Source organism: Lepidochelys kempii, chromosome 17, assembly GCF_965140265.1.
Source record: "Lepidochelys kempii isolate rLepKem1 chromosome 17, rLepKem1.hap2, whole genome shotgun sequence".
NCBI classification, from domain to species: domain Eukaryota; kingdom Metazoa; phylum Chordata; order Testudines; family Cheloniidae; genus Lepidochelys; species Lepidochelys kempii.
In genome coordinates this window covers 22,804,144-22,820,672 of record NC_133272.1, presented here as the reverse complement: position 1 = coordinate 22,820,672, position 16,529 = coordinate 22,804,144, and the positions used below count along the sequence as shown (strand labels likewise).

At 40.8% G+C, this 16,529-nt stretch overlaps 1 long non-coding RNA gene across 1 annotated transcript; it reads left to right on the top strand.

Annotated features, from left to right (window-relative positions):
• The first annotated feature begins 865 nt into the window (after positions 1-865).
• Positions 866-15,178, top strand: LOC140899747 (uncharacterized). The gene is made up of 3 exons (XR_012155438.1): positions 866-933; positions 7,690-7,809; positions 14,008-15,178. It is a non-coding gene; the product is annotated as an uncharacterized lncRNA (long non-coding RNA).
• The last annotated feature ends 1,351 nt before the right edge of the window (positions 15,179-16,529 follow it).

Sequence of the window (16,529 nt, the reverse complement as noted above, 5' to 3'; positions counted from 1 at the left end):
TTGTCCTAGGACCAACACAGCCACAACAACACTGTCTCTATATCCCAAGCAACTCTCTTTTCTTCAGCGGCTTGTATCTTATCTTTCCTGTCTGTCTCTCGTCACTATTCTTTCCTGTCTGTCTCTCTTCACTATTCTTTTTCCCCCCAAACTGAGACAGTTTCTCTTTGCTTTTTACTTCTACAGCACTTGCTTTCACTCCCATTGACACTTACTGGAAATTCACTACTGTCCTTAGATCCCATGCTTGCTGCAACCATGCATAGCTCATTTTGGGAATTAACTGCACCTCTGCCCACTCTCCACACTCAGCCCCAGATTTAACCTGCCAATTCTGAAACCAGTATTCCTTTGTGAATTTTAGAGGAAGGGCAAAAGCAGGCTTGTCCTGGAAACCCGACTGCAGATTCATAGACAATCCAAGCGTTAAATAATTAACAGTAGATGAGCCATTCAGTAACCCCGACCTTAAACCCAGTTCAGTAAATAGGTTCAATATCCAAACACTGTCAGTTTCACTAAACTTTGCAAAGGGACAGCTGAATAAAATGAGGAAGCTGCTCATAAAGGGCCTAAGGTCAAAAAGTAAAGGAAATCAGAACCTTACGTTTTAAAGAAACAATGAAAGAGTCTCATGCAAACAAAAAAGAAATGAGGAAGGCAAAAGATAACCTCTTGAACCAAGCTTGCTATTTATTGGTTATCTAAGCTCATCAAAAATCCTTTGGAATTTGGAAATCTATCCCCAGTGAAGCCAATAAACAGCAGTTAATATGTAAGAGGGAAATTGGGAGGTGTAAGCTGGATTCTGAAGAGCAGTTAGCTAAAAGCTAAAAAACAACTAACAAGAGATTCTTTAAGTATATCAGAAACAGGAGGGTTGTGAATCAATCTGTGGATTGCCAGGGGCTAAAGGGAGCAATTAAGAAAAAGGTAAGGACATAGCTAAGGAGATAAAGCACAGTTATTCAAAGATGGTTAGGTGCAGCACCTAACTCCCATTGAAATCAATGGAAGTAGGGCACCTTAATACTTTTTAGGATCTGGATCTAAATGCTTTCTCTACATCAGTCTTCACTTCAGAGAATGTTAGGGAGATATCTATCTCTGACCTGCTCTCTTCTTTATATTATAAATATAAAAATGGGAGGCCATCAGAAACTGAGCTGTCAGAAGAGGGCATTGAATAAATTAATAATTTAAAAAGAAATAAATCCGAAGGAGGTTTAAGAGTGAGGTGATTGAGCTGCTAAAAATTTTTTTAATCTTGCATTGAAAACCTCTACTATACAGGAGGGTGGAAAGGTAGCAAGTGTTGTCCCTATATTTAAAAAATACTCTAGAAGTGACTTGGGGCATTACAGAACAGCGTAGCCTTATTAATGTCTGGATTAATATAACATTGGTTTTACATTAGATCACAGTCACCTGGGCTTAGAGATACGACAGTATCAGGATTAGCAGTGTGAGAATCATCATTAGGTTTGGAGACTCTAGGGGCACTAGAGGAACAATGACCACAAATGAAGTACTTAAAGGGCATTGCCAGCAGATCGAGGGACATGATTGTTCCCCTCTATTCGACGTTGGTGAGGCCTCATCTGGAGTACTGCATCCTGTTTTGGGGCCCACACTACAAGAAGGATGTGGAAAAATTTGAAAGCTTCCAGCGGAGGGCAATAAAAATGATTAAGGGACTGGAACACATGATTTATAAAGAGAGGCTGAGGGAACTGGGATTGTTTAGTCTGCAGAAGAGAAGAATGCGGGGGGGGGGGGATTTGATAGCTGCTTTCAACTACCTGAAAGGGGATTCCAAAGAGGATGGATCTAGACTGTTCTCAGTGATAGCAGATGACAGAACAAGGAGTAATGGTCTCAAGTTGCAGTGGGGGGAGATTTAGGTTGGATATTAGGAAAAACTTTTTTACCAGGAGGGTGGTGAAGCACTGGAATGCGTTACCTAGGGAGGTGGTGGAATCTCCTTCCTTAGAGATTTGAAAGGTCAGGCTGAATGATTTAGTTGGTGTTGGTCCTGCTTTGAGCGGGGGTTGGACTAGATGGCCTCCTGAGGTCCCTTCAAACCCTGATATTCTATGATTCTAAAGTTCTCAACCCTCCTTTTATTAAGATTCTTACTAAGCAGATAAACAATATCAAAACCAATACAATATAGCAGGACAGAAAGGGGTTTCACAGCATGTCTAATATTCCTCTTACTTTCATTAGCATTATGTCAGTGAGTTACTACAGTGACTTGTGGATGTGACCGAATGCACCTTGTATTCATACTTTACGCACTACTGAAATAATCTTTATACTAAATAGACCTTTTGAGGTATCATTTGAAAACTAATAACTTGCTGGTCAATAATATCATGGTGAAATGTGTGTAGCAACATTATATGTAAAGTTATGAACGTAAACTGAAATTATGACTGAAATTTGTTTACCAGTCAAGTCTGAGGAGGGGTAAACCTGTTTCTCAAAGACAAAAGACAAGCTGATGCCTTTAGGCAGGTGTCATCAAAGTTGATTGGCGATCAACTCTCCCGCACGAGGCTATACCCATGAGAAGCCAAGCCCTGTATATGCCAAAGCCACCCAGAACCCTGCAAAGCACCAGGTGAACGCTACACCAGCATGGGGGAGCCTCTCCACCTCTCAGATAAGCACTGGAGTAGGGAGGGGAAGCGATTTTCAGCTGAATCTGCAGGGTCTGCAGCAGCCCTCTGGGTCTGGCCCCAGGGAGCATGGAGCTGCTCTGTCCCATAGGCGCCCTCCCCTGCTGAGCCACCTCTGGCTGGGATCCATGGCCACTGAAGCCCCTGCAGTCAGGTTTCCTGGGGACGTGGTGTACAATGCCTCCTTAGGGCTTAATCCCTTCCTGCCCTCACTACAGCTGGGTGACAGAAGGCAGCTGGGTCATGTTAGTAGCCAGCATCAGCCTGGAGGTGTTAGCTGCCTTTCACACTGTAGGGGCAGGAAGGGATGGGAGCTGCTTCCAGCCACCGGGGGTAGGGGAGTAAGGGATGAGTTCTGCAAAGACATGGGTTCCCTTCCCCCTCCTCTCCTCTGCAGCTGGAAGCAGCTCCTATCCCTTCCTCCCTGCACAGTGCCAAAAGGCTGCTGCTGGTCACATTCTGGTATGAACCCTCCCTGGTAGAAATTGGGGGTGGGGCATGTGGACCCCCCTGTTTTGCCTCTGCATTGACCCCTGACAGGGGCAATGGACCTCTAATATCTAAACTGTCCAGGAGAGGGCTGGACAGTGCAGAACACATGTTTGTGGGGAAAATCTGTACTGGGAGTGTGTTGGGCTCACCCTGCAGGTAGTAACCAAGGCTGGTGAAAGCCAGAGTGGACTAGTTTGTAGCTGACAGGCTGCTGGGCCAGGGCTGCAGCTGTGCACAGTGTGAGCTGAATGCTGTTTGGCTGTTTGTGAGAAGCCCAGGTTGGGCGCTCCATCAGCAAGCCATTGGTGCAGGGCAAAGGGAGAGACAACTTCTCTTTGGTCTTGATTGCACCCCAGAATGTGATAGCAGTCATTGTAGAATTGCTCAAGACATAATTACTTATCATCTTGAGATATTAATTGATACATTGTGACATATATTCCACAAGCTATTGCTGCATATCTTTTAGAACATGAGAACCTTAATACATCTTTTACTGTATGTGACAGAATACACCCCAGTATTCACACCCTAACACTATTGTAATAATTTTTGTACAACATCTGCCTAGTAAGATATAATTTAAAAACTCACAATTTGCTGCTCAATATTGTCCTGATAAAAAATGTGACAACATTGTATGTGAAGTTATAAGAGTCCCCTGTAGGATGTTATTAATGTATGTTCCAAACCCAACAACCCCGCCCAAGCAGAAGTGGGCAAACAGGTCTGTCGTAAACAAAGGAATGTGTGTTCATCTTAACTTGCATGGAAGTAGTAAACAGAGTCATCAAGTAGGGAGGAAAAACAAAGGAAGTTCAAACAGGTAAAAAAACTCAGCAGGGAACATCCTTTCACATAGAATCTTTGTCTCCTGGGTCTTAGCTGGAAATGTTTTTCAAGAGGGTGAGTGAAAATATAAGAAGGAGGGACAAACACCTCAAGGCACTCCCTCCCCCCCCCCGTCTTCTTCATTGTCAGCAGCTGAGAAGACAAAAGGAAACAGCCATTGGATGCTGGGGCAGGGGCCCTGACCTGAACAGTTTGGTCAGTAATCTGCTGGAACATGTGGTGCGACTGTTTGCTTTGCAGCTAAGATAGTTGCTTAAGTAGATACTAGTAAACATTTTATCTTTATTTTTTTGTAAGCATTTCTGACTTTTATTCCTCATTACTTATATTCACTTAAACTCTTGCTTTATAGGTAATAAACTTGTTTTACTGTTTTATCTACTCCAGTGTGTTTAAATTGGAGTGTCTGGGTACTCCATTTAAAATAAGAAAGTGGCATATTATTCCCTTAAAAGAATAATAGAATTAATATATTTGTACTGTCAGGAGAGGGCTGGACAGTACACAACATACATTTCTGGAGGAAGATCCTGGTAGGCTGTTCGTGAGTGTCCCAAGGGGGAGCTAATACATCAAGGCATTGTAAGGCACCCAACAGTGTAGGGCAGGGGTGACACAGCCCCCCACTAATCTGGAGTGTACCCCTGGTATGTCACTCTGTAATCTTACATTTACTGGTACAGTGTTATCTCTCGGTCAACAAGTCATGACAGCCTGTTTCAGGCCTGAGACCTTCTATGCTCAGGCTACATATCTTACAGACCTAGCATAATTATAGCTTCATCTTACTTATATGCCTACTACATACACTTCAAATATACCTACTTCTTAGTCCCATATCCCTGTGGTGTGAGCCTCTAATCTCACACACACACACACACACACATATAATTTAGCTACACCATTAAGCCTTACATCTGTACCTAACTGGTTGAAATGATAATGGAAATAGAATAATAAAATACCTGGAAGATCATGATAGGATAGGCTCTAACGAGCACAGTTTCTGCAAAGAAAAATCATGTCTCACTAATCTGTTAAAACTATTTGAATGTGTCAATAAACGAGCGCAGAAAGAAAAAACAAGTTGAGATAATTTATTTAGACTTTCAGAAGGCCTTTGACGATGTCTCTCAGAAAAGACTATTAAAAATCTAAGCAGTCCTGGTATTGTCAAGTATTGTCTGGGATCAAAGGCTGGCTAGGAGTCAGGAAACACAGGCTAAGAATATACAGTCAATTTTAATCATGGCAAAAGCTAAACAGCAGAGTGTGACGGATTGACAGCGTCCTGAAGAAACGTAATGGACTTAAGATAAACTTAACTGAATTACATTGACACCTTTGGGTACATTGTATTAAAAATGGAATTGTGTTTGTGTTCTACCTTCTGTAGTATGGAGGTGAAATGCTAAGGAACTTCCTCTGTTATCAGCCTTTGAAGCCCTCCTGGGGAGATATGCATCCACTAGTTCAAAGTGGATTCTCCAGTGATCCACAGACCAAAAAAAAATGCTTTTTGGATAAAAAGCATGAGTTTAGGCTGACTCAGGGCCTTGCTTCTTGATCCAACAAACGGACAGGAACCTGGTCCATGGAGGGCCCCAATCCTTAGGGGAGGATTGGAAGGACTTGGTCTACTGAGGTTCATAAGACTGGGTACTTGTTCTGAACTGAAGCTCTGATGAACCTCTAATCACAAGAATGCCCTAGGATGGGGTATTAAAAAGTTGCAGTTGCAAGGGCCCATGTGACAGCTGGTGGGACACTGAACCAAAAAGCGTTAAGCAACTAACAGGCTAATTGACCCAGATTCAACCTTTAGAGACATATTAGTAGATAATGACTGTGGGGTTTGTGTGTTTATGTATATATTGTTAGAGGCTGACAATATCACTGAACGGTTCCTGTCTGTCCCTGTATTCTGTTAATGCAAAGATCAAAAGGAGATGTTAACATTTAGATGAACGGTTGAACTGTAAATGTAGTAATATCATTGTCTTAATTTCTCTTTGAAGTTTGTAGTAAACTACATGTAAAGGGCGGGAGTGGGCAGTTACCTGATGCTAATCTATGCAGCTAATCACCAGTGGTACTTTGGACATAGGTGGTTTTATTTCAAAGCCACAATGCTTCACCCAAGGAACACCTGCTTACTCTGTTTACTGTCATGAGCCTGCCAAAGAGAACTATAAAAAGAACTCCTGGGCCCTGATCCTGTATCTCAGATCTGCTTCAGCTTTGTCAGGGGAAGTTTGAGTCACAAGACTGAGGTCTCCAGGTCCAATGTGGATCACCCTGATATTGGACATTAGACTATACTCTATTAAACTAATTCTGAAAGAACTGTTTGCAGCTCTGAAGCTCACTATCTCTCCTAAGAAACTGACCTAAGAACTTTATTCATATTTGTGACCGGGATTCCGGGGGGGCCATGCTGAGATTGCTCAATTAGGCAAACTTCAAAGAATGGGGCAGACAATCCCCCAAACTGGTGGTTATTCTAATACTCAGATACACCAAGTGAGCAACAAAACAGCTTCTGTAATACCTTATAATAAGGTATTGCCTTGTAATATAATATTACCTTGTAATAACTACGGGTTACCCAGAAGCCAGAAATACAGCTCCCTTAAAGCCACCCAGCCTTGAGCTCCCTCCCAGACACCCAAATCAAATATGATGAGGATTACTGAAAATCTTGTTAATCATATAAAAAGTTCTACCAGTCTCAAAGGATCAGACATATTACCCACCAGGTTAATGAATATCTCAGATCTTACCCAAATACACGCTTACAGCCAATTCTCATTAACTAAACTAAGATTTATTAGAAAAGAGAGAGAGTATTAGTTAAAAGATCATTATATATACAGTTATTGTGACACAGGACCAGAAAGGGTTACACAACTAACAGGCTAATTGACCCAGATTCAACTTCAGAGACATATTAGATAATTATTCTATTTTTTGTATGTTTACATATATATTGTTAGAGGTTGACAGTGTAACCAAACAGTTCCTGTCTATCGCTGTATTCTGTTCATTCAGAGATCAAAAGGAGGTGTTAACATTTAGATGAACTATGAATGTAGTAATATCTGTCTTCATTTTCTCTCTATACACTGGCCATAAAACTTGCCCAAAATAATTTTTAGAACAGATCTTTTAGAAAAACATCCAATATTGATTTTAAAATGGTCAGTGATGGAGAATCCACCATGATGCTTGGTAAAATGTTCCAAAGGTCAAGTACTCTCATAGTTTAAAATTATTCCTTATTTCCATTGTGAATTTGTCTAGCTTCAACTTCCAGCCATTGGATCATGTTAGACCTTCTCTGCCAGATTGAAGAGCCCAATATTTTCCCCCATATGTAGATACTGTACTAAAGAGATAATCAAGTCACCTCTTTAACCTTCTCTTTGTTAAGCTAAATAGATTGAACTCCTTGAGTCTGTCACTATAAGGCATGCTTTCTAACCCTTCAGTCACTCTTATGACTCTTCTCTGAACTGTCTCCAATTTATTAACATTTTTCTTGAATTGGGGGATCCAGAACTGGACACAGTATTCCAGCAGTGGTCACACCAATGTCAAATATAGAGGTCAAATAATCTCACTACTCTTACTCAAGATTTCCCCCATTTATGTCTTCCAGGATAGCATTAGCCCTAATGGTCACAGAGTCACATTGGGATCTCATATTCAGCTGATTATCCACCAGGACCTCCAAATCTTTTTCAGACTTACTGCTTCCCAGGGTAAAGTCTCCTATCTTGTAAGTATGGCCTACATTGTTCTTAGATGTATACATTTACATTTAGCCATATTAAAACACATATTTGCTTGCATCCAGTTTACCAAGTGATACACATTGCTCTGAATCAGTGATCTTCTTCATTATTACCATTCCCCCAATTTTTCTGTCATCTGCAAACTTCATCAGTGATGACTTCATGTTTCTTCCAGCTCACTGATAAAAATGTGAAATAGCATAGGTCCAAGATAACAGCCTTCAACTACCTGAACGGGGGCTCCAAAGATGATGGAGCTTGGCTGTTCTCAGTGGTGGCAGATGACAGAACAAAGAGCAATGGTCTCAGGTTGTAGTGGGGGAGCTGTAGGTTAGATATTAGGAAAACTATTTCACTAGGAGGCTGGTGAAGCACTGGAATGGGTTACCTAAGGAGGTGGTGGAATCTCAATCCGTAGAGGTTTTTAAGGCCCAGCTTGACAAAGCCCTGGCTGGGATGATTTAGTTGGGGATTGGTCCTGCTTTGAGCAGGGGGTTGGACTAGATGCCCTCCTGAGGTCTCCTCCAGCTCTGAACTTTTATGATTCTAAGAACAGCTGCCTGTGGAACCCCATTGGACACACAGCTGCTCAATGATTCCCCATTTACAGTAACATTTTGAGACCTATCAAATTGCCAGTTTTTAATCCATTTAATGTATGCTTTGTTTATTTTATATTGTTCTAGGTTTTAAATCAAAATGTCATGTGGTAGTGTGTCAAACACCTTACGGGTATATTATGTCAACACTTTTAACTATATCGACCAAACTTGTAATAACAAAAGGTATCAGGTTAGACAGGATGTATCTTCCATAAACCCATATTGATTTGAATTAATTACATTACCCTCCTTTAATTCTTTATTAATCAAGTCCTCTATGAGTTGCTCCATTATCTTGCCCGGGATTAAGGTCAGGCTGACAGGCCTATAATTATCCTGGTCATCCCAATTATGTTTTTACAAATTGGCACATTAGCTTTCTTCCACTGTTCTGGAACTTCCCCAGTGCTCCAAGATATTTTGAAAATCAACATTAACACCTTAGCCAGCTCTTCTAAAACTCTTGGATCTGCCGATTTTAAAAAGTCTAAATTTAGTAGCTTCTGTTTAACATCCTCCAGAGCTACTAGTGCAATGGAAAGAGTGTTATCATCTGCTCCTGACAGAATTCTGTGCTCCCTTATATGGCCCCTGCACAGAAAAATGCAAAAAAAATCTGCTGGGGGACATGCACCTCTTCCCCAGCAGTCCAGGCAGCGTGTCTGTTCCAGTGTGCGTGGATCAGCCTCAGAGATGGGGGAGGGGGATTGGGCATGTGTGCCTGCATGGTTAATCACCGTCAAGGGGCTGGGCGTACATGCGTGACAACAAGCGAGAGAGAGAGAGAGAATCTGTCCCTCTCTCTTGCGACTGCAGCTTGCTGGCATGGAAGAGTAGGGCTTTTTATTATGCACTAGGCAGGCTAGAGGCAGAAGTGTAGCACCCTGCTTGAGTTAATTGATCTCATTCTCTGAGGCACAAATGTAGCAGCCTGACTGTGTAGTAAGGTTGTTAAAGTAGTCGTTGATGGTTAATTGATCTCATTCTCTGAGACAGAAATGCAGCATCTTGCCTACGTAGTAACATTGTTAATGTTCCTATTGTTAGTTAACTGTTCCCATTCTCAGTCAGTTCCCCCAGGAGCATAAAACCTGTGAAAGTTTTAAGGCCCCTACATTGCTAGAGTGAGGTAAAGGAGCCTTATTATAAATGACAGCTAGGAAGATAGGATATAAATCCTCAGCTAGGAAGATCTATGGGCTTTCTCACTTTTTTTCCCATGACGAAGTGGCACAATGGGGTTATATTACAGCTCCGGATTTATTTTACTTACTCATTAAAAAATAAGACTTTGAGGGCAAATAAAACATTTACCAAGCAGGCAATAAAATGTCAGGACAGTCAGAACCAAGCACTTCCCAAAGTCCCAGCCAGATCCAGGACAATGATTAGCAAAACTGTATGACTTTCATGTGTGAAAGTCTGAGCAATTAAAAATGACATTCTACTTTTTTTTTCTGTTAAGTTTTCAGTAATGAAATTTAAATGAAAATCCAGGATTATAACTGGAATGCAGGGCATTAGTTACAAAGTGTTTGCAACTTAACTTTCAGGTGTTTAGGAAATGCTGAATAGTTATTGTGAATTTTTTCTATATTGTAGTTTAAATAAATTACCAAAACAATTGAAACTGGTGTGATTATACTGCATTATTTTGACAAATAAAATATGCAAAATTATAGAGAATTTTGAATTTTTTGATGCAGAATTTTTAATATTTTGGCACAGAATTTTGAATTTTATGGCACTGTATCAGCTGTTTTCCCCCAAATATAGAACAGACATATTTATTGAATAAGTCTGCCTTTTCTGCATTATTATTGATAATTCTATGATTTCCATTTAATAATGGACCAATGCCATTGTCAGCATTCTTTTTGTTCCTAATATAGTTTTAAAAAAACCTCTGCCTTATTGTCCTCAACTCTTTTGGCAATTGTTTTCTCCTTATATCCCTTTGCATCCCTTATCAATTTTCTACAATTCCTAACTTTTGATTTATATTCATTATCCTCAACTTCCTCTTTCTTCCATTTGTTGTTTGTTTATTTATTTATTTATTACTGCTGCCTTCACTTCCCCTCTAAACCAGGCTGGTGTTTTTCCTGCATGGTCTTGTATCTTGGTTACAAGTTTGTGGCTTTTGGGGCATTTAGTAAGGTGTTCTTAGATGATTCCCAGTTATAATTAATCTTTTTCCAATGAAATATAATTAATTATTATGAGTTATAATAGTCAACACTAACAAAAATGTTGGAAGGGATATAAAACCTTATGCTTCATGGTTTAAACCAATCTCTAACTATTAGGGATTAGGATGAGGACTTCATGGGGGAAGATTATCTCATAATTACACGATAAAATATTTTCCACTTGAAAATGCAATTTCATCAAAACTAAAATGCTTCATGGAAATGTGTTGATTTTTGACTATACTGTTTCCAGAAAAATGTCAAAATTAATCCTTTTTATTTTCTTGTCTCAATTTGATAATGTTGAAACATTTAATTGCAATAAGGTAAAAGTATGTCATTTTGACTTTACTATTTTGATTTGCTTTGTTATTATATTAAAATATGAATGTCAATATATTTTATTTAATCTATATTAGAGTTAATATTTTATATTACAGTGTTTTGACATTATCTAAATGAAACAATTCAAAATTATTAAAAAAATAGATATTTCCAAATACAATTTGTTCAGAATTTCTGTTCCAAGATGCAAAAGAAAAGGAGTACTTGTGGCACCTTAGAGACTAACAAATTTATTTGAGCATAAGCTTTCGTGAGCTAGCTTATGCTCAAATAAATTTGTTAGTCTCCAAGTGCCACAAGTACTCCTTTTCTTTTTGTGAATACAGACTAACACGGCTGCTACTCTGAAACCTGTTCCAGGACCACGTTAGAAATCCCCATGTTATGTTCCAATTCAGAATGCAAACAAGTTTCAAAATGTCAGAATTTCTCATGGAGTGGAAATTCCATTTTCCAACCAGTTGTACTCATAACTACCTACTGCAGGGTTTCTTGTTCCTTCCTCTGAAGCCTTTGTTCATGGTCTCTGTCAGATATAGGGCCATGGACTAGATGGACCTTGAATCTGGTCCAGTATGGCAACTCCCATGTTTCTACAAATCAGCACAGATATTTTAACTTATTCTTAAACATTTAAATTGACATTTTGAGGGCAAACCGCGTAACTAAAAGCATAAACTGTGAAATGCACTAATTTTAGCAAAAAACAAATACATGCCAGTGCATTTATACTTTCCTTCTGCATTTTTGCATCATTACACAGGAACATATGAAAAATTAAGCAAATCAAAAAGTAAAAGCCAATAAGTGAAATGTGTTTTACTAGACAAAGATCGCCTCTGTTTTTCTAAAGCTGAACGGAGCATTGTGCAGGAGCATTCATTTGAAGAGAAGAACATTATGGGGCAGCGAGTAGCCAAACCAGAGTTAAGTTTTGCAACCCAGTTTTTGTTTATAGCTGAATTTTCAATCTGTCCTAAAATCAGCATTGGCAGAATGATTGGCCTGAAAGTTGATTTGCCAGTCCAGGGTCTGTGATAAAGTTTGTGGTGTAAATTTCAGGTTGTTTGCTCAAGGAATTCCTAATACTCAACTTCCCCCCAAAAGAACCTGTTGTTAAAATGTCAAGGATTCTTATCACACTTGTTTTGCTGAGAAGTAGAGAAGAAATGTGGGATGAGAATCTACTTTAATGTTACTTCTCTGGAATACCCTCAGTGACATCTAGTGTCCAATGTCAAGCTCAAAACCCAAAAATTACTCTGATTTTGGGTGCACAAAGTGTCAGACTCAGTTGTTGGTGGCTGTCATAAATATAAAGGGAAGGGTAACCACCTTTCTGTATACAGAACTATAAAATCACTCCTGGCCAGAGGCAAAACCCTTTCACCTGTAAAGGGTTAAGAAGCTGAGATAACCTTGCTGGCACCTGACCAAAATGACCAATGAGGAGACAAGATACTTTCAGAGCTGGAGGGGGCGGGGACAAAGGGTCTGTCTGTGTGTTTGACGCTTTTGCCGGGAACAGAACAGGAATGGAGTATTAGAACTTGTTAGTAAGTAATCTAGCTAGAAATGCATTAGATTTCCTTTTGTTTAAATGGCTGGTAAAATAGGTTGTGCTGAATGGAACGTATATTCCTGTTTTTGTGTCTTTTTGTAACTTAAGGTTTTACCTAGAGGGATTCTCTATGTTTTGAATCTGATTACCCTATAAGGTATTTACCATCCTGATTTTACAGAGGTGATTCTTTTACTTTTTCTTTAATTAAAATTCTTCTTTTAAGATCCTGATTGATTTTTCATTGTTCTTAAGATCCAAGGGTTTGGGTCTGTGTTCACCGGTATAAATTGGTGAGGATTTTTATCAAGCCTTCCCCAGGAAAGGGGGTGTAGGGCTTGGGGGGATATTTTTGGGGGAAGACATCTCCAAGTGGCCTTTTTCCCTGTTCTTGGTTTAACATGCTTGGTGGTGGCAGCATAGGGTTCAGGGACAAGGCAAAGTTTGTACCTTGAGGAAGTTTTAACCTAAGCTGGTAAGAATAAGCTTAGGGGGTCTTTCATGCAGGTCCCCACATCTGTACCCTAGAGTTCAGAGTGGGGAAGGAACCTTGACAGGGGCATATCAGCACTATGCAGATTTCTGGCTCGAGCACTCTTGTAGATTACCTATGTGTGTGACTGCAGCTTAGGTATACATACCCATGATAGCTTTAGCCATCCTACTGTGGCTAAAAGTAGCATTGTATATTTGGTGGCACAGGCTTCAGTGCAGGCTGTATAAGCACACTGGGGACCCAGTCCCATTGCTGTTCTGTCACACAGCAGATTGCAGTATAGACATACCTCAAAAGTTGCTGGCAGACCAGGTTCCAGCTCTTGCCAAGGCTTTAGGCCTCAGCCGAGGATTGACAAATTCATTTCTGGAAACCACTCCATCTTACCTTTGTGTTAGTATGGTTAAGATGGGTATTGGACTTATAACCGTGTATTTAGTGTTAGCCTATGAAATGCTTGTGAGTTGCTACATGTATTAATCCTACTTGTAATGTCTGTATCCTAGTTACACACCTGCCCTACTCTACACAAAACAACCAGCGGAGGAGGTGTTTGTGGTGCTCACCGTCTAACTTTTAGCCCAGTGGCTAGAGCACTTGCCTGAGACGTGGGAGACCCAGGTTCAGGTCTCCACTCTACCTGGGGGGGGGAGACAGGATTTGAAGAGAGGTCTCCCACCTCTCAGATGAGTGCTCAGACCACTGACCTATGGAATAGTCTGATGTACGGCTGCCTCAGTCTCTCCCATTGAAACTGTTCCACTGTGGATAAAAACTTAGAGTCATTGAGCCAGTGAGAGTAAAAGTATGAAAATGGTTATATAGGTTGGTGGCTAGGGCACCTACCTAGTATATGAGAGACCCAGGGTTTGCTCCCTCTGCTCCAATCACTCTATTTACTTATACCACGTGGAACCTTAATTTGGCCCCAGTATGCATTATGGTACAGTCTGTAATTACATAATCACATCATATTTTTTCCACAGACCACGGCCTCATAGACGACACACTGAAGAGGACAGCTACCAGATTGGACCCTGCAGGCAAGATAGCTGGAGGAATGCCTAGGATGTGAATCTCATAGGGCTTCATTGTCAGCTATGGTGCTGAGTAGTTCAGTGATATCAGGACTTAGATGGTTTTGTGCATTTTCTCCAGCAGAATTTAGGCACCTACCGGGCTGGATAGCAGGTGCACAGGAATTTTGAGGATCTAAAAGATGGATATAAATACTGTCGAGTAGGGATAGACATGTTTAACTCAGCAGACCCAAATAACTTGCACTGAAGAAGCCTAAAATAGTTGGCTGAAGAGAAGACCTGGGCATAAACTCATCCCATCAGCTTGGACTCTGAGGAGAAGGGGATAAAAATCTCCTGGCAAGGAGAAACTAGGTTCTTTTTGCTGCTTGGGCTCTAACAGGGCAAGAATCACTAAGCTTAAGCAAAAGACCCCCAGCTGTTTTGCTTGGGTAGGCCTAAAGGACATATAAAGCTTGCATACTATAGCAGTTGCTATCATCTCTTTGAATCTAAGACTGTAACTCATTTGTGTGTGTATGTTATCTGCTTTAACCTTGTCAATAACTCTCATTTCTTTTCTTAGTTAATAAATATTTAGTTAGTTCATTACAGGATTGGCTACAAGCATTCTCTGTACTGACAGATCTGGGGTACAATTGACCTGGGGTAAGTGACTGGTCCTTTGGGTCTGGGAGTAACCTGAATATTGATGTGAGTTTCAGTGTAAGGGACTGTCATAAAAATAAAGGGAAGGGTAACCATCTGTCTGTATACAATACTATAAAATCCCTCCTGGCCAGAGGCACAAAAGCCTCTTACCTGCAAAGGGTTAAGAAGCTCAAGTAACCTGGCTAGCACCTGACCAAAAGGACCAATAAGGGGACAAGATACTTTCAGATCTGGGTGTGGGGGGATTTGAACAGGCTTTGTCTTTTCCGTGTGGCTTTTGCCAGAGACAGAACAAGAAAGCAAGCACTCCAACTCCTCAGTAAGTATTTAGCAAGGAAATGCATTAGATTATCTTTTGTTTTGGCTTGTGATTTTTCTCTGTGCTAAGAGGAAGGTGTATTCCTGGTTTTTCTTTTTGTAACTTTAAGGTTTTGCCTAGAGGGAAATTCTCTATGTTTTAATCTAATTGCCCTGTGAGATTATCTCCCATTCTAATTTCATAGAGCTGCTTCTTTTACCTTTTTTCTTTCTAATAAAGTTATGGGGTTTTTTTAGAATCTGATTGTGTTTTTTAGTGTCCTAAAAAACCCAAGGCTGGTCTGTGCTCATCTTGTTTATTCTCAAGCCTCCCCAGGAAAGGTGGGTGTAGGGTTTGGGGGGATATTTTGGGGGAATAGGACTCCAAGTAGTCCTTTCCCTGATTCTTTGTTGAATCACTTGGTGGTGGCAGCATTTACCTAATCTGAGGTACAAGGGAGAATTTGTGCCTTGGGGAACTTTTAACCTAAGCTGGTAGAAATAAGCTTAGGGGGTCTTTCATGTGGGTCCCCACATCTGTACCCAAAGTTCAGAGTGGAAAGGGAACCCTGACAGGAACCATCTATCACAAAGACAAGCTTGCCTGGGTGGAAAGATAGACCACAGTGCCCAACAGGACTGTCTGTGACTCCATATTAAGGAGGGATAACTCAGTGGTTTGAGCATTGGCCTGCTAAACCCAGGGTTGTGAGTTCTATCCTTGAGGGGGCCATTTAGGGATCTGGGGCAAAAATTGGGGATTGGTCCTGCTTTGAGCAGGGGGTTGGACTAGATGACCTCCTGAGGGCCCTTCCAACCCTGTGATTCTGTTATAGTGCTTGTGGAGTTTATGCTTGTTGTTTAGCTGGTGAAATCTAACTGTAGAACAAACAACCAGTTTGGAGTTTGTGCCCTGTTCCTGGACAGTCTACCCTGAGGTTGGCACTCATGTGCATGAGCCACTCCAGACAGCATGACACTTTGAGCTGGAGGTATAAATTCCAACTCAAGGAGATGCACTTCCACCAGCTCCAATCAAACTTGCATACTAAAAATAAAAGTGAGGCCATGGCAGTGGAGGGGGCTAGCCACTCTGAGTATTTGCCTAGCATCTTGGACGGGATCTGACTGAGGGTGGCTAATCCATTCTGCTGCTCACACTAATATGGCTATACTGTTTTGGGCACAGTAGCTCAGTCATGGGCATGTCTAGCTGGCCTGGAATTTATACCTGCAGTGTGAAACACAGACATATCCTCTGAAAAAGATACAGGGGTCACAGTGGACAAGCGACTCAACATGAGCTTCCTGTGTCTTGCTATAGCAAAAAGGGTTATTGGCTGTATAAATAGTGGAGTAGCAATTGGAGAACAGAGGTGATTTTACTGCTGTGTATGCAATTGGTGAGACGTTGAATTACTTTAGATTAAAAAAAAGTCCCAAACAGTCAAAGGTACTAACATAACCCAGTCACTGTCCAAAAGGAAACAGTTTTCAACAAGGTTCAGGGTTTGGTATAT